The sequence below is a fragment of the Anser cygnoides genome, chromosome 4 (assembly GCF_040182565.1).
Source record: "Anser cygnoides isolate HZ-2024a breed goose chromosome 4, Taihu_goose_T2T_genome, whole genome shotgun sequence".
In the NCBI taxonomy this organism is placed as follows: Eukaryota; Metazoa; Chordata; class Aves; order Anseriformes; family Anatidae; genus Anser; species Anser cygnoides.
Window position 1 is genome coordinate 39,192,561 of NC_089876.1, and position 27,625 is coordinate 39,220,185.

Sequence of the window (27,625 nt, forward strand, 5' to 3'; positions counted from 1 at the left end):
CAGTAATTTGATAAACCTCTGCAGAATTTAGCAAGGTGTCTAAGAACGAAATGTTGACATTTCTACAGTTACTTTACATATTAAAGAGGTGCCTTTCATAAAAAACAAAGCACTTACTTAACATTCCTTAAAGGTGGATCTAGTATTCTTCATTAGCGAAGTTTCAATTGCCTTTGTCAAACTCATCTTCCCTGCAAAGAAGGTCTCTGTCAACTGTGAAATCCACTTAACATAATTAGTATTCTGTTAGATTTAGCAGTCTGTGAATTAGAACTTTAACAAAAGAGAATGTCTACTTGGTTCTTCATCATCAAACAAGTGGAACTTCCAGCTCCTGTGGTACCTAGATCCAACTCCTTTTCATGTCATGCAAGCCACACTTAGAGTAAGGATTAGTAGCCCTGCTAAAAAAAATTATTTTCTATCTTACAAGAAAAGATGACATTTCAATATGTTTGTATTCTGATTCATAGAAGGTGTAAATCTCGTATTCTTCACAATCAGGAAACAGTTTCATCTAAATTTACATTTAAATTTTCTGAAGATGTTGAATTTTTTGTTTAAGAAAAATGGTTATTTTTTGATTGTTATTATTATTTGTTATTTGTATATTTGAATGTGTCACAGAAGCGGCAGCCTACTGTTGCAGTAGGCTATTTACAATCTAAAACTGACATGCAATAATGTTTGAAGTATTCTAACGCATACTTTATTTTTAACATCTATCACTGAATGTTTGCCACGTGTTGATTGAAATATTTTCTCTTGTCTAAATCAAACAGATTTTTATTTATTTATTATTATTTTGTTTAAGCATGCTGGTATAAAACAAAATAACTTTGCTAGCATCAGGCCTGCATAGACTTAGAAACAAAATGTCCTAAGTAATTATAAGCAGATAAAAAATTTGGAAGAGGATATAAAAACGGGGGAAAGACTGGGTTATTCATTGTAAGGTCAAAGAAGAGACGAACAGGAAAATAGTGAATCAATTTGCTGCAAATCTTTGCTGCACACTAGTGCCAGAAGTATGGTGAATAAAAATGAGAAACGAGGATATCTTAATACACTATGAAAATGTATTTTTTTAGTCTGAATTTATGATTTAGCCAGCATAACAGAATTTTATAAGGCAAGTCTTCTGACTGGAACATATTAATATTAAAAACCAATAACTTATTGATAAAGGTTTGCATAAAATGAAATGAAAATGTATTGCCTTGTGCTAACATTACACATGGACCCTTTGAATTGCAGACTATAAAATGAGTTAATTTTGTTAGTAATCCCTTGACAAAGACTGGCTCCTTTTATCATTTAGCTGTCCAAGGAAGGGTCCGTATCAGGAATATACTAGTTTATACTGAGATATGCAGGCTCTTAACACTACCCATGCTAGCTAAATTCAAACTCAAATGGCTGCCTGTACTATAATCACACTTTCAGTACACTGTGTAGGCATACTTTGACATCAAAGTGTTTTCTCTTTGTCTTGTAGTGACACAGTTTGACACTTTGAAGTATGAAACTGCTTCATTACAACATATAAGAGACATTTTTGACTTAGAATTTCTGTTTCAGTCACTAGGAAGGATTTATCTACTTGAGCATGCTACTGGGAAATTAGGAAGTGTGTGAGTCAAGAATTAGGAGCTGTTGCATACTGACTTTTTTTGGGCATTCTTAGTCTGTGCTGAAAGCCTTTCTGCAATTTAGCTAAAATGTGCTTCTCAAGTGGTATAAAAGTAAAATGTTTTTATTAAGAAGCAGTAAGAGCCAGACTAGAGACTACTATATTAATGACCCTGGTTTCAGAAAACAGATTCAAGTAAAAAATTTCCTCTTGACGTGAGTTAAGCTGACAAAAATATGAAAATATGAGAGTCCTATACTACTTAGTGTGAGTTTGGAATTCTGAATTTCAGTTTTTCTTAAAGTTTGATAAACATAGTAGACAGTCCTCTAGTCAAAGCTTTCACATTCCCAGTTGTCCAGTGTATGTACTCTATATTGCCAAGCCACAGTCTCGCAGAGTAATGTTCAGGGAAGGAATTATTTTGTACATTCACACAGTTGCCCTGTGGTGCACTTACTTGTGATAGATTTCTTCAAGCAGCTTTCATATCTCTGCTGACATACACATATAGCTTGCCTTACTATCTTATTTATGTATATATTTTAGTTTTAAATATACCAATAATTTTTCCTAAGTGCCTGCTATTGTTATGAATTGTTCAAGTGGTTTTTCATAGCTATGTTAATGCATACACAAATGGTGGGAGAGAAAGAGGGAGAAAGAAAGAAGAAGTCCAGCTTGTCATCTTATTTATGTATTTATTTCCTTCTAAACATACCTATATTTTTCCCTAAGTGCCTGGGACTATATAGGCAATAAACACTATTAATCAATAACCATGCTCAAATCATTCAGTTCCTTCAGCACAGTGCTGTGAAACAAATGTGAGAAACTAAATAGACCTTGTAGAGTGCCCTGTAGTTCAATAAATCCAAGGCCTGTCTGATCGCAGAGACAAGGTAATTTTAGCAATTGACATCTCATCTGCAGTGCTCTCCCTCTGTCTCCCTTCATCTTCAACTGGAGAATTATGAACTTTTTTTTTTTTCCACTGCTTTCAATTTATTTTAACCATTATGACAAGAAACAGGAGGAGAGATAGTTAAAACAAAATAAAATAAAAAAGTAAATGAGAGAAACTCAAACTATTGCAAGAATGATAAAGTACCACAGATAGTGTAATTTTGACTCAGGAAAAGATCTCAGATAAAGACAAAAAGAATGAAGAAACTCAGTGGTAATCTCAAGAAAATACTGAAACCCAGAAGAAAACTAAGAAAGAAAATCTTTGTAAGAGGGAAGAAAGAAGAAACTGTCAGGCATAAGTACAGCTGCATGTCTGAAGTGTCAGTGGTATTTCTGGTCATGTTTTAATTCTTGTACAGACTTTGTGCACTTCATATTGTATTCAGTAATACTCCATAGTAATCCATAAGTCCCATAAATCTGGGAAACAATATTAAAAACAGTTTCTTTTAATCAAAAGCTGAGAAGAAATAAATAACTCTGTTTTTCAAAACCATGAACCTAGCAAGCACTAGGTATTATAAAAATACATTTTGCTCAGTTTCACTTTTACATAGTATAAACATTGCAGGTCAAGATTCAGACTATAAAACTGAAAAACTCATGCACAGAGATTCTTGTCATATGAGAATTAAGAAATTTGCGTATCTATAGTATGTTTAACAAGTACACTTGTAGAATAGGCCTGATAAAATGGAGACAATTTATCACTGCCTGTAAGAATCAAATTTATTTATAAAAGCTGTAAAAAGTGACAGTTAACAAACGTTTATCAGATGTATTATTACTTTTTTTTTTTTTTTGGATAGCCAATCTACGCAACCTACGTTATCGTTAAGGAGTTAGTGGGCTTTCACAGCCTTTGAAATGTAGTCCCTTTGCCAGTGGTCTTTAATTGAGAAATGGAAAGTGAAGGCAATGACTTCCCCTCCCTTAAGACATATATCTATGCTAATAGTATATCTTTGAATTTGTGGGAGAAAGAGAACAGATATATGCATCCCTCATGTTTACGAATTTATTTTTACTTTAAACATACCTTTATTTTTCCCTCTGTGCCAACTATGGATGTGAATTGTTCAGGTTGGTTTTAATATGCTAATAACCTTCTTCATATGCTTGTATTACAGTATTGCTCAGGAGACCCAGTCATGGACCAGGCCTCTTTGGGCTGTGAAGGGTGTATAAACTCAGAAGAAATTACTGGTGATCCAAGTAATCTGATTTTTGTCTACGTTTTGTTATGTTCTAATAAGCACATCCTTAAAAACTGCTCTTCATGACTAGGTTTAGAATTTGAATAATTCTTTTGTTGCAGCCTGATGATTTATTTAGCTCTACAGTTTCAAAGAATATATATTATTTTATATATATATATATTTTTTTTAACAGCAAGATATACTTGTTTGTGAAGGTTTTATTGGTAACTGAATAATTATACCAGAGACAATATATTGCACTGGCAAATCCATCTCTTATTTGTATGCACGCAGCTTGATGTTCTTCTATGAGGTTTGTGTTTTGAGCACTGCAGTCTAGATGTTCATGTTGATATCATTCAAACAAAATGGAAAGCCGAGAACTAAAATGCCTGCTTATCCTCAGGGATGCCACAACAAATTAGTAAGATGATCTGGTATTATAACAATGCTTTCTGTTGTTATGACAGTTGTCATATTTAAATTCTTTATGAGCTTTCATTTGGGCACTATCATCAAAATTCTTTGTACTAGCTAATTTGCTTTTGAGGTAAACCTCCCTTATTTCCCAGTTCTTTCTAGTATATGCCAGCCTGGTCCCCTGTGAATCAGAGCATCCTGAGAACAACTCCATTTTCTAAGAGACTGCCTGTGTTCCCAAGGCATCCTTTTGGCAGCAGCTGATGATAGAGGCACTGCAGCCATCTCCACTTGTCCAGGGCTGTGGTGGTGGTGTTACTGCAGAGAATAAAGCAACTCTATACCACTTACGGATTAGGCAGGAAAATCATCTGAGAGCTATTCTATTTGGTTTGCAGCTGCTGTATGCTTCCAGCAGGGCACAAAGCGTCTATAAAACAACATGTGGGGCATTTATGGGGGGGGTTGTGGTTGGACGTTGTGACTGTCTTTTTGTATCTTATTCTAAGCTGTTAAGCAATGCGTCTGTTAATGTTGATCTCCAGCCTCACTATCTTCAGACTGAAAATCAGGAGATAAAATGACGCAACTATCATTCCTAGTCTCTGAGTCACTTCTGCCCTCAACTCTTGAAAAGATGAGTTGGTTTGTTGGCCCTTGGGCACAAGATTCTTCAAATTTACATTGCATTTTTTCACTTAATTTAGAAAAAAAAGTGTACCAGTCAGTGAAGAGTTCATTCTTAAGTTATGAAGTGACTGTTCATTAGTAGTTGCCTTCAGACAGTGTATATGACACTGTCCTATACAGCTGCATTGTGTAGCTCCCTCCCTCAAAATAACTCTAAAGCAGCAAACCCCGATCTCAATCTGAGATAATGCACTGACTAAGCCAGTCTTGCTAGACAGCAGAAGCCTGTGTAGACTAACAAAAGGTGCCATTAGCTGATTCTCATTCCAGAACCAAAACAAATAAAGCAAGAGCTGAAAACAAACAAAAATATATTAAGCTGACAAAAAGTCTCCAGTGGGAAATGGAAGACAACTAGAAACAATGATAATAACATTTTCATGTGCTTTCATTACATGAGCAGTTTGGAGATGTGCTGCACAATTCAGAAATATTTCATATTGCTGTGTATATGCCATAATTGCTGGTTTACAAATATGTCAGATCCTTTACCATGGAGACTTTTTTTTTTTCATTGCAAACAATTCTAGATCAGATGTTTTCCATTTGAACTGTTAGAAGAAAATAGTGCAATCCAGAAATAGCACTAATTTTCATGGCTGCACTGATGAGGATTACTGAAGCATGGTATTGTTCTGGCATTTATCAATATGTAATCTTAATTTCCATAGTGATATGAATTAGTCTCACTCTACATTAACTCAGTACAACATAGACTATATACACTTACAAAACTATGTATAAACCTGGGACAGTGGGTGGTTAAAATGGACACTTGCAAAGATGCTAGAGTTAAATAGTAATTACCTTTCTTAAAAGTTTATCTGGTTTAAAATCAATGTAAACAACTGATATTTTATTTCTCAGTGTTTGCAGTAGTCTGCAAATCTGAGGATTTATTATAACAGTAAATCTCTTTGATTATTAAAATTAGAATAATTTTGATATTGTGTTTTTCTAAGTTTGGGATGGTAGATTTTATATTAAAAAACTCAGAATTGGCACCCTGGAACAGTGGTTACATAAAGATTATAATATGTCTTCTTTATCTGATTTTATCTGTAGAAAGAGAGAGGCAAAGGAAGGCTTTTGCAATTAACTGCCACTGCAGAGCTGGAGGAAATGCATCGGAGGATGTTGGACAACTAATGCTTATTGAGCAGTTCTCTTCATTTAATGTTCAATGAGGTTTAGGACCAACAATGTGTTGTTTAGGAGGTATCCCACCTGGAACAATTTATTCTTGTATATTCCCTCATGCATTTTTCCAGACTTTCCACATCCTCATCTCCATCAAAAATTAATGCTATCCCACCATGGTGAAAACTTCAATGGACGATCTCTGAACAGCAATAGTTCCCGTGTCCCATCTCCACTTACAGAACTTCAGTTTGTTTAGTGAAACAGACTCAGACCTTGAGAAGTGAAATGTTCTGGGTGAAACAAAACTAGAAGATGCACATTCCAAGAAGCTGCCTACTACACTTCAGCCATCCACAAATGCTCAGTCCACAGGGTGAGTATGAAGTAGCCCTCACAAAGCACATATAGTGCAAATATTGAACTCTCAACATGAACTGTTTTGCTTTACTTGTGTGCTTCCATTGTACTGTAGTATTTGGCCTATTAGATATTGCTTTTGGCTGGTGAAATGGTACCAGCACCAAGACTAGGTGAAGAGGTGAGCTTAGAACTTTGGGTATTACTGTGATAAAATTAGAGAATTTCTTTTACATTGTCACAATACGAAAAAAGAAAAAAAAGGAATCTTGGAAAATCTTAAGAAATTTTAGTCTAAGTACATCACCAAACAGAGTCACAAAATATTTTGGCCCCCTATCTTCATATGATAAATTAACAGACATTTGTCTATGAATCCTTCTAGCATTAATAGAATTGCTCTTTAAACAAGATTCTGAAAATAGTCATTTTCATTTTCTTGCAATGCCAAAGCCATACACTGCAGAAAACACTGCACAGTGTCTGAGTAAACATTTTCCATAAAACATGCATAAAGAGTCATATTTTAATTGGAAACTCTAACCCAGTAGGGGTTTTAGAAATGGAGCAGATTATTAAAACAAAGATTTGTTTGGGCTGGATTGTTTGCAGGAGATTTAAAAAACAAAGAGGTTGTGAAAAATATGAATGCATTTATATTATTTTAGTTTTATCTTGCATTCTCTGTAAATAGTCTGGAAGCAGTATCCTGTTAACACATCCATTTGGTGTAATACAATTACTATATTAAAATTTATGTTGTTGATTTAGGGATGTCTGCTAAAACTGCCAAAGCCTCCCACTTGAACCTTCTGTCACCTTATGCTATTTAATGTGACATGATTATCTTAACTGATTTTGAAATTCGTATACAGATACACAACACATTTGAATGGCTTCTTTTTTATATAGACAATTTGCATGAGATGGCATTGATATAACATAATTATGAGAAGACTGTAAGCAAAATGCTAAACATGGACATAACTGTTCAGTACTGGAGAACTGCCAACCAGCAACCCCATACTTCAAAGAAGCTTAGGTCTCCAATTTGTAGCTTAGGCTTGGCTATTGCCATAATGACATATTTGTGTTTATCCTATCATATTGCTTTAGGGTCTTCCCGTATGGACCTGAGGACCCCTCCATACTGAACTGAGAACAAATTCAGAAGAGATTATTTAGGCCCATGTCCAGAAGTAATGTAAAGGACCATGACAAAACAGTGAAACTAAGTTGATAATCATGATAAATACTGGCGGCCTAAATAATGACAGTTTCAGAGGCCCAAAATATTTTAATGCTTATCAGTTAATAATATGAATGCAAAAATAGATAACTAAACATATAGGCCTGACTATCAGTAATTGTCTTACAGTATTCTCCTTCATGGCAAATAAGCAGTTGCCTTATGATTGGGGAGTGAGACTAGCACAAAGATTGATGAAAATAAGCAAGCAAATGTTTTTGTGAAGGTGCAAACTGCAAGCAAAGATTCATTATCACAGTAACAGTCACAACCAAGATCAAAGTGTGAGGTTTGTTCAAACTTTGAAGCATTTCAGACTTAGATCCTTGTATTTCACTCACTGCTAGGCCTAGTTATGAGGGAGAAACAGTGGAATATATATACGTTTGCATGCATGAGTGCGCGCACTTGTGAATATCCACTGACAAATAAATCTAATTAGAAAAGGGTAAATCCAAAATGTCTGTCTAAAGGAAGCATTTGATTTTGTGCACCATAACATTACTTTGTATGTGTTTCCTTATTGCATGTCATACACTGAAATGAGTTCATATATGACAAGGAAAATGAGAATCAATCCTATTCCTATATCAGTCCTATAAATCCAGTGCATAATAGTCTGAGTTTAAAATCCAATTATTTTGAATGTAAGAAATGCACTTACCAGCACTGAGTCAGTGTAACCTTCAATACCATAACCCAAACTGAGAATATTAAGCATTGTAGTTTTATTTATTTTTAATGTTCAACATTGTGCTTGTGTGTGCTACTGTACTTTTCTAATATATAAAATATATATTTAAGGATATATGGTAGAAATATATTAATAATAATAAAGCACATATTTTTTATATCCAAGACATTTAGAGCATCATATCATTAAAATATATCAGACTTTGAAGCAGTTCCCTTAAAAATTAAAAATTTCTTTCTTCTTCTTGCAGTCAGAAGGACAATACTATTATTCCTTTCGTCACTAAGTGGTAAGGATTTCATTTGTAGGCTTTTAGAAAAATGCAGAATACATTCGAAAATTATCCATAGAGACCTGGAATCTTCTCTATTATTTCCAAGAGTGGATAATGGCTTCTTAAGTAACATATGGTAAATGTGCTGAAGTATTATCATTTAAAAAAAATCAAATTCAATATAAAAGGCAAATATAATTATTCAGTGTTCAATAATAACTAATAAGAGTCTCTGTCTTCATACATGAAAAAGTACAAGTTTTTCAGTTTGAATCTTCTGTAACATTAAAGGTGTTTTCTATGGAATCCTGGCCTTATAATTATTGCAGTTATTATACTAATTAAAAAGTATAGTGAAAGTAACTGTTTATAGTTATATAAAACTAACTAAACTCAAATAGAGCAAAGATTTAGGGGAGAAGTAAGATGTCTAAATAGCTTCAATACCTTATTTTTGTGAAGATTTTCATTTTAGATTCATCTTGGGCAGATACTGTCTATAAGGAAGTCTGTCTGAAAAAACAGATCTGTCTATGAGAGCACTATTTTTTTTATCAACTGACTAACCTACACAGATTTTTTTATTTTTTATTTTTTATTTTAGCAAGAACAAAAGCATGTGGAAATGAGCTTTTGTTTGTTAGGGAAATGTGTAAAATTTAAGCATGATTTGAGCATGAAATTAAAAAATATATATATTAGTATATAAATGTTGGAATGAACTCTTTTAAATAAAGCCCATATCCATGGCAGAGCTTTTCCTGGAACATGAGGCACACGGGACTGACACTGTCTTCACAGCAGCAGCAGCACCATGGGAACTTTAACACTGTATGTGCTCTTCCTCTAGTGAGTGCAAATGATAAGAAGCCAGGAGCGGTTTTTGTTTAGCAGAGAGAAATACTCTACATAAATATTCTGGCAACCTCGATTTTTAAGAGGAATCCCGTTATGTTTTGATTATAGTTTCATTTAAAATGTTGGTCTTTGAAAATTGGCATAGTCCTAATAAACTATCAGTGTCATTCTAGATTTACACTACCAGATGAATATTGTGTTGATTCATAAACTGCTCTGTCCTTACCCGGTTTGATTTGCTCCACGTACTTACGTTGCACTAGGACTCTGCAGCCTGGACCATTCTGCAATACCAATCTCAACACCTATGTTTTAGACGGTGTTGTGAAGAACAGTTCAGCAGCTATCCAAGGCTGACAACTCTTCTCTCACTTTTCTCAGCAAAAGCAGAGGCAGGTGGGTAATGGTCAAGCTCAGGTCTGTGTCCTGAAGTACTGCTCATTATAATGAGATAGGTTGGTAAGCAGCATTGTTCCCTTGATGCTGTGGTAAGGAAGAGCCTGGGGCTGAGACAGAACTGAAATGGACAGAATGGGGATGGAGAAGCAAGAGAGGATATTCACTATATGAAATGGAATATATATATATATATATATATATATATATAAAGATTGGACTATTCGGAGGAAGGATTCACAGATACAGAAAATATGTGGATGAAGATTATAGATTAGGGGAAAAACAAACAAAAACAGAAATCAGAAGAAATAGGCAAAGAAAAAAAAAAAAAGAAGAGCAGAAAACTCAAAGTGCAGAATCTGTTTTAGGTGATGCCCTAAACCTCACCAGTTCATGAAGAAAAAAGAAAAACCTTATACGCCTTAAGAAAGAATATTGTGGACAGGAAAAGTATTTATCTTTCTCCTAAAGAGCTGTTTGTGTTATGCAAGACAGAATAGCCAAAAAAGAAACAGGGAAATGCCTGTTCTGAGGTACATATACCTCACCACGTATATGTCACCTACTCCAGGAAATGTGGAAGGAAAACAAAAAGGCCACAGTCAGCCACAGCAGCATTCAAATTTAAAAATGTTTAATCCTTCAGCCTTCACAGGTTCTTTATTTAAACATGCATTTTTAATCGACCCCAGAAATCATTTCAGTTTATATAAATTTTTTTCCAAACCTGGGGCCTACCTGTGATTTCCTGCACAACCTCCAGGAGCATCGGATTACCTTGAAGCTGCAGTAACAACTGTAATCTGAACAGGTCCCTTGTAGAGAGCAGAAATACAGGTCTGCAGTGCATTAAAGCATCACGCACTGCCAGCCTAGGACCACACTAAAACTGTTCTTAATGATGCAGGTAGTGTCCTTTGCTACTTCAGATACTTTCTTACCTGTTTCAACAGGGAAGAAAATCTCAACAGTTTAACCGCAGTAGAAAGAAAAGGATTTGCTTGGTAGAGTAAAATTATGTGCAACTGGATAGTTTGAGGCTGAGGTCATAGTATACGGTGAAAGTCTTTTAAAGGTAGTTAGATTTGTGCTTCCTTTTAAAGGCCCTGGCAGGATTTCCAAAAGCAGATGTGGAAGAGTCCTCCACAGTATGCCTGCCATAGTTATTAGCTTCTTTTCTGAAGCTTTAAGTACCTACAAAGCATCTTTAAAATCTCACCCACAGTTCCTTTATCTTTTTGGTGGGGTCATTCCTATAGGGCAATGTGCCTGCGATTTACAGGCAGTATCCTTGATGATAGTCTCTGGAAATGCTCTGAGCATTTATGGAAGAGGAATCTTCCTATTCTCTCTAAAGCAGTTTTAATAGGATACCGTGGGAAGGGTTTCATTATCGCTGCCCTTAAAATGAGCATAAACATGGGTGCTCAAAAATAATTCTTAGCTACCCTAAAACTTATGTTTAACAATTTTCATCCAGAAGACAATCAGTTTGTTTTATATATTCTGTATGGTATACAGGAATCAGTGGAGTCACCTCTGGGGCAAAATTCAGCAGCTGTTTAATAGTGGCAGCAATGCTGCAGAACAGTTTTAGGCCATGAAGAGTAGAAGAATAACTTATCTAATTAAAACTGTGTGTGGAATTTAAGTAGGCAGAATGTAATTACTCAAGCTGGAAGTTGGCCATTCAAATATTGAAGACTTTAAAGAAATGTTAATAACTATTCACAGCTTTAGGAATATATCTTCAAATCACAATTTTAATAAGAATAAAAAAAGGAGAAAATACATTTAGCAGCTTATGTTAGGGAAATATTGTATTAACTGTAGAGGACAAAAATGAAGGTAAATATTTAAACACATGTGTTATCAAGACTTTGATGTATCAATCCTATCTCCACTAAAGCCTCCTACTGTAAAAAATAAAACACACATTGAAGCATGTTTCTGCTTTGCTTTTGCTATGATAAATAGCTATCACAAAAAAAAAAAAGCATAAAACATGGATAATAAAGGATGTTATTTAAGAAAATAACTTAAGGCAGTGGTTTTCATTTCAAAAATGTACAAAGGATGGAGCAGAGCACAGATCTGTTTTGCATGAACACTTTAAAAATTGTTGTCTTTGTGATAGATTGCTTGTATAGTAGATATTGTATTGTATTCGTGATTGCTAGCCAGTGTGGTTGTTCCTGAAGATCAAAAAAATTGGCAGAATTAAAAAGGTCCTATATAATTATATAAGAAGATATATATATATATATATATATATGCAGTGTCTATTAGATAGAGCTAATTTACAATGATAATTTCTACCGAACCTGGCTCTCTTCAACGTTTCACTCTGAACGCTTGTATAACAAAATTTGTGTACCGGATTACTGACAGTGATTAGAATTTTAGCAAGCTTCTTCATTAATTTTTTTCATTAAAATTGTTTCCAAATAATATTTAAAATGCCATTTGAAATCTGTTTCAGTTTGGATGCTTAGCTGATGTTTAGCTGGATTGCATATGAATCTGCAGGCTGACACGGAAGTCTCAACTGGCAATGGTACTTACATCTTCCTCTGCTAGCCCCACCAATAGTTATCAGTCATAACAGTGCCAAACAAGGTAAGTTTATGAACCCCTCCTAGAAATGCTAGCCTATGAATACTAGTATGAGTATCTTCCATGTGGTGCAGTGCAACGCATTACTGTGCATAGCTACTGGTTTGTCCTGAAATTATCAGAGCTCTGTTAGAGCAGCACTTTGTCTCAGTTTATTATGGCTGAGCTGACAAGCTTTACTGCCATTGGTCTGGTCGTGATGGGTTTAGAGATTACTGCCTGGTGCCCCAAAATACACTGTAGACAGGCATCAAATTCATTTTAGGCTTAGATACAATTAAAAAACAGTAACAACAAAAAAACACAAAAGGAAGCCTACAGTGCAAAGGGACAGTTAAGTATTTTTGCTGGAGATTCAAAACAGTCAGCATACTGAGTAAGGTTGCCTGCAGGATATAAAACTAGTGTGCTTTTTACATATTAGCTGAGCAGTTAAGGACCAGAGCGCTGTTCCTGCCTCATGATGAAAATTTCAAATCTCAGCTTTCCAAAGTATGCCCAAAACACTAGCCCGGAGGCTAGTCTACCTGTTTGAGTTCCCGATGAGGCTGAGACTACTTACTGTACTGCCAAGAGAGCAAGATTTTTGGAGACCAGAGAGGAGGGCATGCTTGTACATGACATTGCAGAAATTTGGTGCTTTTGGGTTTGCCCCTTGCACCAAACTGTCCTTCCCAGCCTTCTGCCAGATGAAAGCTGTATGAGTTTCCTCTGTGTAATCATGCTCGCACTGGTTTCCAGCCTGAAAGGAAAACAAGTGAGAGAGAAAACATTCAGGACAAAAATCAAAATAAAGAAGGTTCGATGTCAGTACCTTATTCAGTCTCATTCCCCAGAGTTGTCATCAGTCTGCCATTAAGTAACTTTCCAAATGCACCTGTGTGCCTCCCACATTCGCCAGTAACTTCTGATAATTCCTGCATGGTTCATTGCAACCAGATTTGGTAGAAGATATAGGTCTTGGGAATAATTACAGCGACTAGAGTTTTTTAGCTGTAGACAATCTACTGAGGGAAAATGCATACAGTTGTGAATAAACATAATACCGGACACAGAGATCCCAACCTCAGAGGCCTCCTATAAACACATGTACAGCAGGAAAATATTCAAGGAAGATTTCATTTTCTATCACACCAAACTAGATAAGAATGACAACAAAAACAAAACAAATATGGAAAACTTACTTTTGTTAGTGCTATTGGTCATGGAACTGCTTTTTTCCTCCTTTTTTAAATATAGCTTAATCATCCATAATTGTTGTAATAAGACTCCCAAAAGGTAATAATGATATACTATGGCAAATTTTATACATTATGATACATGTCCTTCAGGCTTTATAAAGGCTCCTTGTGATGGGTTTGACAAGCTTCCCTGAGGCGACTGAGACTCCTTTACATAGTTCATTAGCTGAAAAGAGCAATGGGCTTCAAGGTGCTTTAAAAAGATTAATATTTTTTCAGTTCACTGTTCATGGGAGAAAGTGCAGGTAGAATAATTCAAGGCCAAATTTGGCTTTGATCAGTAAAATGTGTATTTTGTGGAAAAAATTGATATATAGATGATTACATAAATAGATGACTGTTCATAAGAACAGAATGTCACTCAAACAAGACAATTGTTGTCCCTAATTTTAAAACAGAAGTAGTTTGTCCACTTTGTGCTAGATGCTAACTTCACACTTTTCTCTCTGCAATCACTGTTTGCAACTGTTATATCAGAGAACATTTATAATAAGATAAGAACATTTATAATAGGATAACCTAGGACAGGATAATGAGTGTTTCTCAGTCACTCAGGGAGAAAGAAGTACAAAAACCTGATCCTCGTTTTGAGCTGTACTGTCTTGTCTGCAGCTCAGCCATTAGTAAAGGCCTGTGCCTTAACATATTAGCATAACCTTTTCTTGTATTGTAGGTCAGAGAAAACTCCCATTTAAAATCTTCCTCATTTGTCAAGACAATTTCTCTTTTGACATCATCCAGAAGGTAGAAGCTCTTATTGCCATCTCTCTACTATTTTTGCTCGAAACAGACTATGGGAGCAGCATCCATAGTCTTCCACATAATTATTCCCCTTCTGCCTTGCTACCAATCTTGATTTCTTGAGTGTGTCATTTAAAATGAACCACCTGCTTTTCCCCCAGGTGTAAATCCTGCATAAGAGTCTCCTTGGTGGAAATCATTACAACATACTAGACAACGCCAATAAAACAGAAAATTATTTTTTTTTACACTCTTTTGTATCTGTCTTGTAAGTCTTATATTTATATATTTTTTCTTAATTATGTTTTTATAATAATACTGCAGGGCTTCAAGAGTGATGTGACTGCGTTACTGACTAACATCAGTTGTCACTGCTAATACCAGTGTTCAGAAACTTGTGGAGATTTATTTTAAACAGAAGAGTATATACAGCGATACATACACGTGTATGTTACTCTGAGATGAGCTAATAGCAAGAATTGTGACAAAAGATATCCCAATAAATTTATGTGCCAATATGATTTATGAAAATATTCTGTAGCTATTAAGAGACTATATGTTAATATTCCCCAACAAGAAAAAGTTAGAAACTTATATGCTAACAGGCAATTTTTTGACATTTGACTTTTTCTTATATTTATGTCATAATCAAAATGGCTTCAATAAATTCTGAGCTTTGGTTATCAGATAAACTGTGATCCTCTTCCTTTCCATCAGTCATTGTTTGATTATATTTTTAAATGGTTTTAATACTGAAAAAAAAAAAAACCTCTTAGAAAACTTGCAATACATTAGATTATTTTAAAAATATCTCCAACTTACATGGCTCATATTTCCCTAGTATATTTAGAATGTTAATGAACAGCATTTGTTATTATATGAATGTTCAGTTACTGCTGATTTTATCAGCATACACAAACATGACAGATCTGTGAGGGAAAAATCCGTAAAGCTGATTTTCTCTCTTTCTCTATCTTTATAGCTAAGTCAAGCCTGTTTAAAAAAAAAAATGAATACATGCAGCTTATAAAACAGTCTAAAACAGCCATAGGCTTTAGCATTCAGTGGGAATATTATGCACCACCACTCAGATTTTATAACAGTAAATCATTATGAGTGTCAATGGCTTATAGAGATCCCCGCCTTTCAGTTATGAACATTTGCATTTCAACCAAGTTTTCTATCAAAACAAAAATTTTACTTTGCTAAAGATCAGTGGCTGGAATAAAAAGGTCTCAATATTCTTTTTTTTTTTCTTTTCTTTTCTTTTTTTTTTTCCCCCAATGGCAGTTTCACATGACTTAATTTTAAAACTGATATGGCTAAAAATTCCTCTATATTCAGTACATGAAAATGTCTACACAGTGTTTGTTTCAGTCCCAAACGGAATATTCTTTTAAGCACATCTGTACTACCATCTACTGGAAAGGTGAGTAACTGTGTAACAGCAATCAGTGTTTCCATCAGCTACAGAACCTAGATTTAAAAAAAAAAAAAAAAGGAAGAAAAAAAAAAAAGAACCTTCCATTTCTCCCACAAAAATTATATCTTTACAGTGTGCACTTTGAGATGTACTGACTCTAGAAATCTCTCATTGGTAATCTTTTGCAGAGATCAGGTTGAACTAAGGCTGGGTAGTTTTCATGAGGATATATTTCAGCCAAAAGTGAGATATTCTTTATCATTTTCTTATGATAAGGTATTGCACTTCAATAGTTCTCTTTCAGCTTTTGAGATAAGTAAAGGGAGGACAGCAAGTGCGTGTGTGTACAATTACATTCCTCAGGCAAATGAGAGACTCAGAAAATTCACCAGAGCATGGCAGAGACAGGTACTGTGTATACTATATTATGTGCTTCTGGACTCCAGAGCTCAGTTATGTTTTCTCACAATTCTGTTATGCCATTCTAGGATATCTTGAGCCACCTCTGCCAAGACTGGTGAATTGTATTCTTGTTTAGCAAGAGGAAGAAACATCTTCTAAAGTGAGATTAGATTACTTCTTTTATATACTTAATTCTGCATTTTTCACTAAGCAGCTGTGCATACACACATACACAAATGCAAACAGAATAGGAGTTTTGCAAATAGTGCAGCTGGATACCATCAAGGGAATATGAAAGCAATCTCTAGATGCCTTGAATGTTATCAGCCTCCTAGACAATTACATCATTCCTGCAACTGGCCACACACAAACGTTGTTACCGGCTTCTAGGCAATTAAATAATACTTGATACTAATTACAGACTTTCACAATTTTTATTCTTCAGAAACATGTACAGGCAGACACAGAGAAAGATGTGCAGGATTGTAAGATGAGTGTACATAAATGAAAAGCAGAGGATGGCAGCAGTGTTATTAGTTTCTGGATATGAGGACATGGCTGTTCTTTGTACATCTATTTAAAACTGTATTTAGAATACTGAATAGGAATTATTTTAAAGAAGGTCATTGTGTTGTTCACACATCAAGGACAGCTAAAATAATCATCATTTGTTAAAATAACTTTTAGATGAGAAGCTATTAACAATATACAGTGTTATTAACATAGATTATTTCAGCACATGGAAAGCAACAAAAAAGCGTTGCCAAGAAAACTTTAAAAATATGTATTTGACCAAGTCTTTAACTACCTGGGTAGAATTTACCTTTGTTCTTTTGCCATCTACCAGTGAGTGGAAGAAGAAATCCCATCTTTCATTGGGAAGCCATGTAAGACCCATTTTGCATCATCAAAAATCAGTCCAGCAGCTCCAGCAGCTGCATTTTGAGTCTCTAAAAGCAGTGATAATTATTTCCAGAAACAAAAAATTCAATGCTTATAGGATGATGTAGACTGAATGCTTTCCACACATGTACTTACCTTGACGACTTCAGGACAGAGCCTGAATAATCTTCCTACTGTAAAACTGGGTCTCAAAAACAAACAAACAAACAAACAAAAACTTTTAAAAAGCTAACAAACACTCCTATCCTCATACCAGTCACAGACTTTGAATAATCCTTGCTGGACTCTCACCTATTCTGCAGTGTTTTACCACACAAGGAAAGTACGCCACTTCATGGCGAATAACATACTTCACTTTTTCATAGCATTCCTTCAGCTTTAAACTTTGTGTTTGCATGTTTCTGTTCAGACTGCAGCAGTATCAGTTTTTTCTGTCCCTAACCTGAGGCATAAGAATGTTCTCTGATTTTAAAGAAAATGTAGATAGCTACTCAGGCCACCATTCAGTCTCTTTTCTATATTGTACTTTTTCAGCTCTGACATCTAACCAGCCTTGTCCTGAAATCATCCTTTATGCTTTCCTTTCTCCAAACTGGATATTATCTCTCTCACTTCAGTGGCCACTTCATGACAAAGCTGTATGTTCTCTCTTCCATTAGTATATGTAAAATTAACTTCTCCCTCTTGCAAATTGTTTGTTTGTTTGTTTTAAACAAACAGCAACAACAACAACAACAAACAGCTTGCTTTGTTTCACTCTAGTGGTTCATCTTAGAAAATACTCTTTACTTCCACTTGCTAATATTCAGCTGTCTTTACCTTTCACCAGTTTTTATCATAAACCTCCTGTATTACGTAAGAATGCAAATACCAGATTTACTGTCAACAGTATTCACAGATGTAATACTGTTCTGATTAATAAATATCTCTTATAATTTTTTCCTTTTTTTTTTTTTACTGCATTACCTGTGCAGAATAAATGATTTAAAAGATTTTTTTTTCCCTTATGTGATATAAAAATGATAGCTCTTTAAAATATTTCCTCAAGATTCACCTTTGCCCTACGGCCCACAAAATTCTAGTTGTTAATCATGTTGAGGGAAGTGATAGGCTGTAACATTTGTTTCTTATTTCTTATTTCTTTTTCTTTTCCTTTTCCTTTTTTTTTCTCTAATTAAGCTCCCCACTACCTTCTCCCTGAACTTAAATGAAAAAAAAAAATCGTAACAACATATAATTGATAGTTATATCAGTTCTTCCCTTATGTACTTCAACCTTGTATCTGTATTTCTTGCCTATCCATCTTTTACACCTTTTAAATCTATAAACTTACTGGACCAAGCTTTGTTTTTTTCCCTACTTGTTTGCACAGCTAGCAAAACCATTCTCTAATCCTAGGGGAGGCTGTTGAATATTGCTATCAAATAAAGGCATCGTTGTTTCACTAGTTCACTGCTGTCAATAGAGGTAAAAACTACTCTACTTTTTCCTTGTATTATATTATTATTATTTTTTAAATGTTATGCTGGGAGGGAAGGAAAGGGAAGAGAAGGACCTATCAGTTTTATTTCATGCTAAAATCCAAGTCTAGTCATACTTGGGTAGGGTGTATCTGTTCAATCTGAATCACTTGACAAATTGTTTGGCTGATCTGCACAAGGGTTTGTAGAAGAATGAACTGAACTGCTGTCTGAGAACAAGATTAATTTCTCTGAGAAATTCCAATATATATGTAAATTTCAACATAGTCGTTTCCAACATGTAAATGGGAACATGTACATAGAAACATGCCATTTCTAATCTTCTGATGGCAGTTTGGGGCTATCCTTCAAACTGTTTACAGGTTTTTGACAGTAACTTCCATACCCATATATATATATATACGAAGTAGTTTTGACCTAATATGAGCAGGTATTAATGTACCAGTGCAATAATCAATACAATCCTATCATGTTCAGAATGTTGTGGTTTTTTTTTTGTTTTTTTTTTTTTTCTTCCTTCAGGCATAGGTATGAAGTACAAGAACACTGCCAGCATTGTTTGTTCCACCCACAAAAAACAGCAACAACAACAACAACAAAACCCACCAAGGAACCCCCCACAACTCGAGCCCATTAATTTCTAAACTGTCATTATACTCTCTATTTGAGCAGGGGGCTCAGCAGGAGGAACAGTACCAAAATAACACCCTACACCCACTCCTGGGCTGCTGCTGAATTCATGAATATTGCGGAAACATTTTAACTTGATGAAAAAGAGAGCGAAAGGATCAAATAAAAGCCCTGAGTAGGAAAAACAGTCCTCTAAGCCATTCACAGTGGGAGGAGAAAAATATAGAGAAAGAGAAAAGAAGGCCTTTTAGACTAGAGAACGTTTGAGATTGGAATGACATGATTTCCTTCTGTCATTATTAAAATTCATTGTTTTTAAAATAGCACGTTTATACGGCTGTTTTTTGTTTGTTTTTTAAGCCAGTCATGTAAAAAATGGGGGAAGGTAGTCTTTAAATTACCTATTCCTGAACATTAAATCAATCTTATCAATCCTATTTATTGTTCTTTCTGTGGCAGGCGTTAACTGGATCTAAGAGTGAAGAGTGCCACCATCAGGACGACTGGCGAAATGGAAGCAATTTTTGTGCAGGTTGGTTATTGCCTCCTTTCCCAACTTCAAGGTTTACTTGCAAAAATACTCTCTAAAATTCTCCTGTCTAATCTTATCTGAGCAATTAACCAAGGAGGAGTGATTGGGTTATTTACAGGAGGTGAAGATATCTTGGAAACTTTGTACTCTTTTTGTTATTTTCCCACAAATAACAAGAACATGGGTGTTTCATGTTTTTTTTCCGTCTGTGGTCTGTGCTGTTTTTTGGCTGTTTCTTTCACAGAATGGTGAATAAACCAAGCCTTGTGGCCCCTCCCCCCCCCCCCCCCCTTTTTTTTTTTGGTCATTTAGTTTAATTTTTGGATGGTAGTTTCTTTGGTTTCATTTATTCATAATCAAGAAAATACTAATTTTTATTTCATTAATCTTGATGGAGATCAGAGACAAACATGTTGAGAGCTACCTTAACCTCTAAATTAGAAATGTAGTGCAAGATCTCAACAAACATGGCAGTTTCATTCTTCATGTTTCACTCATGCTGGGACTTCTTGAAATCAGAGACATACAAAATGTTTTATTCTTTCACAGAATAATAATAATAATAAAAAGTCAATCAAATAAGTGGATTTCATTAAAAAGTTCATTAAAAGTGAAGCATACTGCAACAAGCTGAGTAACAAACTAAATCTTGCCTTGGGCAACAAGCAGAATTTATTTACTTTTTGTCCCCTTATCTTCCAACCCACTAATGTCAGACTGTGATGGATGAAAAGACTTTCTATACCAAAATCTGAATTCTCAGTAAATTACTGACAGCTGGTGTCATTCCAAATTAGAGATAGGCTATTACTAGTGATCAGTTTATTCTATGACTTTAGTCCTTTTGACTGCCTGCAAATTATTTGCGAATTGGTTTTGATTCTTCATGTGCATTTGTTTGTAATTGATTTTTTTTTAGATACTGTTTGTGTGGAGAAATGCTAATTGTAGGGAACTTGTTTATCTTTGTATGTGCTTTGTAGTACTTCTACATAACTCATCTTACTATTTGCATTATAAACAAAAGAGGTTGTTTTCTACTTAGCATCTATTCTCCAGCATATTTTTGAGAATTTATGAATAGTTAAGTTTAAATGATAACAGAGAGATTTGCAATATGAACCATTCAACAAGTCTTTTTGAGCAAGTATCCTCAGCTCTTTGCCTCTATGAGAACATTCTTGCAAATTAAACCTGTCTGTCAAATGCTTTAGGACTGGGCAATAGAGAAAGGCCATTGGTCACAGCTAGCACCACAGCCAAAGCAGACTGTCTTTGCAAGAACATGCAAAATAACATTATGCTTCATTTGTGTAATTCTAATTCAGAGAACTCTTTTGCTTTATAAGCTTCATTCAGATTTGTCAGCTTGCTAGGCACTACCTGACAACATCAACAAAGAGAAAAATTAAAGGATATGTAAAAACAAAATAGCATGCCCATTTCATCTTATATTATTCCTTCCTGATGTGAAGAGGATTGTCTTTCCATTTTTTTCTTCAACAGATAGAGATAATCTAAAGAAGCAAATAAGCAGTAAAAATCTTCATCTCAGTTTTCTGCTTATTGTTCACTCCCTGTCTCCTTTAGGCTATAATTCCCTTACATTTGATTTTGTCTTCTAAATCTCATATTTTTGGCCAGAAATAAGAAGCATGTGAAGGAAAGAAAGACTGAACAAAATTATGTTGTTCAATATTATTTAGATGATTACATACACACAAGTAACTTTTTTGTGGTCCCAGGAAAATGAATTTGATTATCCGGAAAAATTTGGCGGGGAGGAGAGATTTCCCTCTACTTTCTGCATCTTCCTTGAACTGGTTCTTTTCCTTACTCATTGTAGGACCTTTTGTTCAATGGGGTCTTGTATGTTTGCACACTATCTTTATTTTGTATTTCTCACAACACAGAATTCATATTTATCATTCCTAATCATATTCATCAGGAGAAATAGTCCCAGAATAAATCCTATCTCCCACACTTTTTTTTTTTTTTCTTCAGTAGATGAAAAAATTTTGGATCTTCTCTCTCTCCCTGCCCTCTTTTCCCCCACCTCCAGTTAGATCTATGATCTGAAAAAAGCCACTCATAAGTGGTAAAAGATGTCAGAAATCTCAGGAGACTTTTGTCTCGTAGGAAGAGACAGGTCTGTATCAAAAGTGAATCTATTTAAAATGGACTTTAGTTTGTGGAGATCTCATAAGCACATCCCTAATCAAAAAGGAGTAATTGCTCCACCAAAGTAGCATTCTACAGAATATACATTTCAATGGAGCTGAGCTTGAGAGAGAAGATTAAAATGATTTCAGGAAGGGATATGCATGATTCAACACTGAGTAAAGGAATAATCTTTAGAGAACACAGAAAAGTGGCTCTTCTCAGAAGTATAATTTCTGCTGCATGCAAAATGCATTAACATGAGAAAAGAGGGTTGTGATAAGGTTCCATAATACCGAAGCTACGTTATTGTTTTTCTGTTTGTTTGTTCTTATGCTCTTTGTGTGACATCAGTATTTATTGCCGTAGTGATTTGCATTATATGTCAATATGCATGCACCGTTCTGGGGCTTCCATGAATAAAATTCCTCCTTTCATTTCTCAGCTGCCACAATGTTAGCTGGACTTGTGCTGCCTCCATTCAAGGCTGACAAAATCAGCAATGATAATGTCACCCTTCTTTTTTAGTATACATACAAAATGTATTTGCTAATTACACGTGATTTATCATTCTTCATGTACTTAAGACACTGATGTAGTTTTCATCCCTGTGAAAACTGTGCCCCTTTATAACATCACACTGACACAGAGGAACACTACTATTATTTTCATTTTACAGATGTGAAATTGCAATAGACAGGCAAAATGACTTCTCCAAGGTTATGCAGTAAGTCTATAGCAAAGCATGGAATTATGTGAGATTTCAAAGCTTCAGGCTACCACTATAACTATTTTACCAAACATTTGTCTTCTTTTCAAGAACATACTACATTCTAAACAGAGAAGTGACACAAATCCTTAGGGGAAAAAATTAATCCTAAAGCACATATTTCAAATCTGTATATAACATTATGCCTACCATACAGTTTTTCCCAGAACATTTCTGAAGCTTTAAGAGTATCAAATATCAGAGTCATGTGCTAGTCCTTTTCTTTTTTTTTCCCCCAAATAAATTAAAGAGAAAAACAAAACCACACACACAGCAAGTCTCCAGCAAAGTAGAGAATTACCTGTGTTTTCAAAGCTTCAGGCTAGCATTACAGCTATTGGACAAAATATTCATCTCCTTTTCAAGAACCTTCAGCATCCTGAACAGAGAAGTGATGATAAGCTACTGCAAATTTGAATGCAAGTAGGATTGTTGTTTGATTACTTAACTGCACAGTAAATGGAAACACTAAGGCATGAAATTTTCATATATTTTAAAGAGTGGTTGATCAGAGGTTTAGGTAGGTGATACTGAGGTAGGAAAACTAGAATGAAGAAATTATCTTACATGATGTTTATTCTTAATAATTCTGTTTTGTTCATCTCTTGTTCAAAGGGAAGAGAGAGACCTTCAAGTTATTACTATGTAAAGGTATTATCCTATTCACTCATTATATTTCCTTTTTGATTGTTTGTTTTTGATTTTTAACTTCAGAGTATTTCAGTACGACAAAGCAGACTGTTTCATAAAATTGTGGGTAAATTCAATCACTCTACAGTATAGGGATCAGAAAACTTCAGAGCTCATTTCCAGCAGATAGTTTTATAAACGGAAAGGGAACAGGACAAGCATGATGCAACATGTGCTTTAAAGCAGGTTGGTTACCGTTTGCAAAAGTCATGGAACACCCTTTAACAACTTTTATTTTTATCTTAGATTTAGTGGGAGAACTTGGGTCCTTCCTTTTAGAATGAGAGCTGTTATCGAAATAACAGAAGATTGGCAAGCTGGAAATAAGAAAAGAGGATGGATAAAATGCACAGTTCTCTTTCAAACTCTGAGATGGCTGTAGCATAAGTGGGAGGAAAGGAGAAACAACAACAAAGAAAATCATTATGATTCAGATGTTTATAGGCCAATTTCATAGTCAGTCTAGTTCTGGGCCGTCTTTGTCAGAGCTTTGACAGTCATTTTTTAATTTGACAGTCACATTTGCACATCGAGGCAAAATGTTTGCTTTACACATTTAGTTCACTACTACGTTTTATTGATGTTCATGTTCCAGTGAAATCTTGTGAATCCAGTGAAATTAACTTTATGTTAATGCAGATCTCTATGATTTATAGTCTTTTTTTAGGATCTGCTCTCAGGTTTAAGAGCCTGATCTTAAAAAGAAAGAAAGGTCATGTGAGTAAGATAGCTTTCCAGGACATTTATACTGGGTGTTTCAGACAAAAAGAATAATACAAAATCATATGAACATCTTAGAAAACAAAGAAATGTTTTTATATAAAAAAAAGGCAATTTGTTAATGGTGTTTGACTTTGTTGCTGAAGTGCCCTATCAGCTGCTCTCTAAAGTGGCCCTCCCCACACACTTGCTTGATGAATATATAATTATTTGCATCAAAATGAGACTCACTTTACTGTCTTCTGCTGAAAGTATCGATTAGGGGACTTCCATAAGGAATGTGATATAGGAAGTCAGTCTCCATGGTCAGTATAGTCTTGTCTAGTTTTATAATCAATTAATAAAACTAGATTTTAAAAATGACAGAGAAACCCTCTAAGATAGCCACTGTACTGCAAAGCACTCCTTAGGGATATTACGATATGCTACGCATCAGTCAGGTAGATTGCTTTGAAACAGTATCTCTCACATTGCACTACAGTGTTTTCATTGCTGTTATTTGAGTACAGATTTCTCCTTTTTGTCTGTATAAGAAACGTATAAGAAAACTTGACAGCCTTGTGCAGGAGACAGCACACTGTCTCACTTGGGAACAGAGGTGTGTTGTGTAGAGTAACTGTGGACTAAGCGCTCAAGAGCCATGGAAAGCATCCTGATCCCCCCCTCCCCCCCTTTTTTTTTTTTCTTGTAGTACTCTTTCTGTAGGCCTCTATTCCTCATGGTGTGCAAGCCAAAATTGCTAACACAGAACTGGATAGCAACCAAGAGTCACAGGTTTGGATAGTGAGGAATCTTTGGAACTCTTTTCTTACAGAACTGCTGTCAAGAAGAATAAAATACATACATTTCTTTTTTCCTTGTCAGTTCCCTTCACTTCAAAATAGGTGAAGGTAGCTAAGTGATATGAATAACTGAATCTGCATGCTTTCTTTGCTACCAAACTTCAGCTTGTCACAGACAAAAGTTATGGACACCAAAGTTACAATCACCTGAGTAAACAACAGAAATTCTTTTAATTTTCTTGTCTCTCTTGCTGTGGTATGTTGTAAATAAACTAGGAAAAGTGAGAAACAAGGATATTTTTCAAGTGCGACTTTTTAAAGATTGCTTTCTGAAGTTGAAAAAAATAAATTTCAGAAGGCGTATCAATATTACAGTCTGAGACTAGAACTTCACTATCCCTTTTTTAGGTCTGCCTTGTGGTTCAAGTCACAGCAGCATATCAGAAAGATTTGAACTAGTTTTTTCTGATACCCCAAGCGAGTTTCAACCATATCTCAGTTAGTTAAAGCCTTTCTGATTGCTTCAGGTGACATGATTCCTTCAACAACAGGTTCCTAAGCCTGTTGTAATCCATTGTATGTCTCCAGAGTCTCTTATTGAAAAAGCTATTTTCACTGAGGCAAAGTGGTTTTTGTTAATAGCAAACTTTGCAAAACTGCACTCAGCTGGGTTATGCTATATATAATTGAAACTATATTTTTCCTTTCAGTTTTCCTCATGGCAGCAGAGACATACCTCATCACTGTAATTAAGTCACTATAAATATACATTGATTATTCTGAAACCTGTGGTCTGGTGTAAAATCCCAGCATTACTTTGCTTGAAAACATAGCTTTGACATATGACTTATTATTACAGTATTATACGATTAGTAAGTACGCAAGATAGTAAACTATCCAGTATAGTACTCCTAAGGGAATGAGGGAGGGAAGAGATATAAAACCAAAAACTTGGTACTGTATCCTCTGTAGTATTGATTTTAGTAAAATGGCTTAGTGCTTTCTGTAAAAGGCTAAAATATTCTCCTGTTTTGTTTTGGCTGTGAGAGTCAGACTTTTTGTCTATCTAAACTACTGAAGTTAAATCTGCAACAATATTTAAGTAGACCTTACAATCCAGCACTTTTTAAAGCAGTTCTGTGGACTGACAGCAGCTGGGAGATGCAAAATGCAGAGATGTGTATACCTGGCAACAAAATAAAATAGCATGGGCAGAGATTTATCATATATATCATGGAATTACATATCCAGGACTTGTGTGTTTTGTCTGAAGGTTTTAGCAGGCTCGTACTATCTTAACATAAATTATTTATTATTATTTATTATAAATTATAATTATTATTATGAAAGTAGACAGATCTCTTTGTGCTTCTGGACGTCATCCTGTCACCATCCAGAGAAGACAGGCTGACTGGGAGCTTAGCTTCAGCTCCTTGAAATCACTCTTGGCAAGGAAGCAGAGAGAGATGAATGGTGTACCTTTTAGATCTTCACTCGCCACAACTTGATTTGCGTCTTCTAGCTCAGACTTGGAAAACTCCAGGGATATGAGACTAAAACTGTCTACAGTAATGTGGTTTCCACAGCTTTTTGAGGCACTGTATGCACACTCCTAGAGTAAAAGAAGGTTTTCCTAACACCAAGAAGAAATGTTCCAAGCCACAACTTGTGGCCATTGTCTCTCATTTTACCATCTGCCACTACCAGGCCTCTCTGTACCTCCTTGCCAAGAGTTATTTCAAGGAGCTGGAACATACAAATGTGTCTGTATCATCTGCAGTTTCTATGAGTTAATTATTTGTGGCTGATCTTTCTGCTGACTTTTTCATGTTTGTCAGTGGTTTAACCAGCTTCTGGCTTGATCAAGCCTACATACAAATCTCACTATATCCATTTTGGTAATCTGGACTCAGCAAATTTGAAAAACGATATCAGAGGTAATTCATTGAACTATGGTCATAGCGCTGGCTTTGGTTTGTAGCAAAGAGGAAGCAAAGTGTTGGATTCAAAATAAGTATTTCAAATCATATATTTTGCAGATCAGTAGAAAGAGACTGATGTTATTCCTCTAAACATTTTCATTTTTTCACTTGTAATATCCAATTCTATGTTGTGTTATTTATTTTTAAATGGTGCTCACTAGGTATTTCTGCAAAAGTAACATAATTATATGCTTTTAAAGCTGTGCATTATTATGCCTAAATGCTAGGAAAAAGAATGCTTAAAATGTTCTTTATAAAGAAATAGGGTTATTTTTCTGGCTTTAGCTGAGAGACAGGCAAAGACACAGTTAAACACCAAAAGGTTTGAGTCCAATGTAGCGAAAAGTTAAGTGTGACCTTAATTCTAATGATGAATTTAATTCATAGCAATACCTAGAGGATACTTAAATTTAACCCTTAATCCAGAATACTTTTACTTTTTACTTTTTTCAGCAGTTGGTGCCCGTGTAAAAGTGACAGCCTAGTGTCAGCTTTGAATTTCTGGCCTTTTAAGTCACAAATCTCACTATTTAGCATTCACTTAACATCTGTAGTAATAATAGCAGTAATACAATACTTAAATATAACACAATAATATAATAACTTAAAAGTTGATTAATATTTGACAATTCTATTATGTACAGCTGTTGTTGTGAATTACGATATAG

General features: G+C 35.0%; 1 long non-coding RNA gene across 1 annotated transcript in view; it reads left to right on the top strand.

The window, feature by feature from the left end:
- Positions 1-27,625, top strand: part of LOC106040983 (uncharacterized) — a 272,553-nt gene that overhangs the window by 69,789 nt on the left and 175,139 nt on the right. The window contains exons 13-18 of the long non-coding RNA XR_010831119.1: positions 3,733-3,817; positions 5,977-6,427; positions 8,605-8,643; positions 9,750-9,882; positions 12,368-12,504; positions 19,782-19,854. This is a non-coding gene — a long non-coding RNA (uncharacterized lncRNA). The remainder of the gene's footprint in view (positions 1-3,732; positions 3,818-5,976; positions 6,428-8,604; positions 8,644-9,749; positions 9,883-12,367; positions 12,505-19,781; positions 19,855-27,625) is intronic.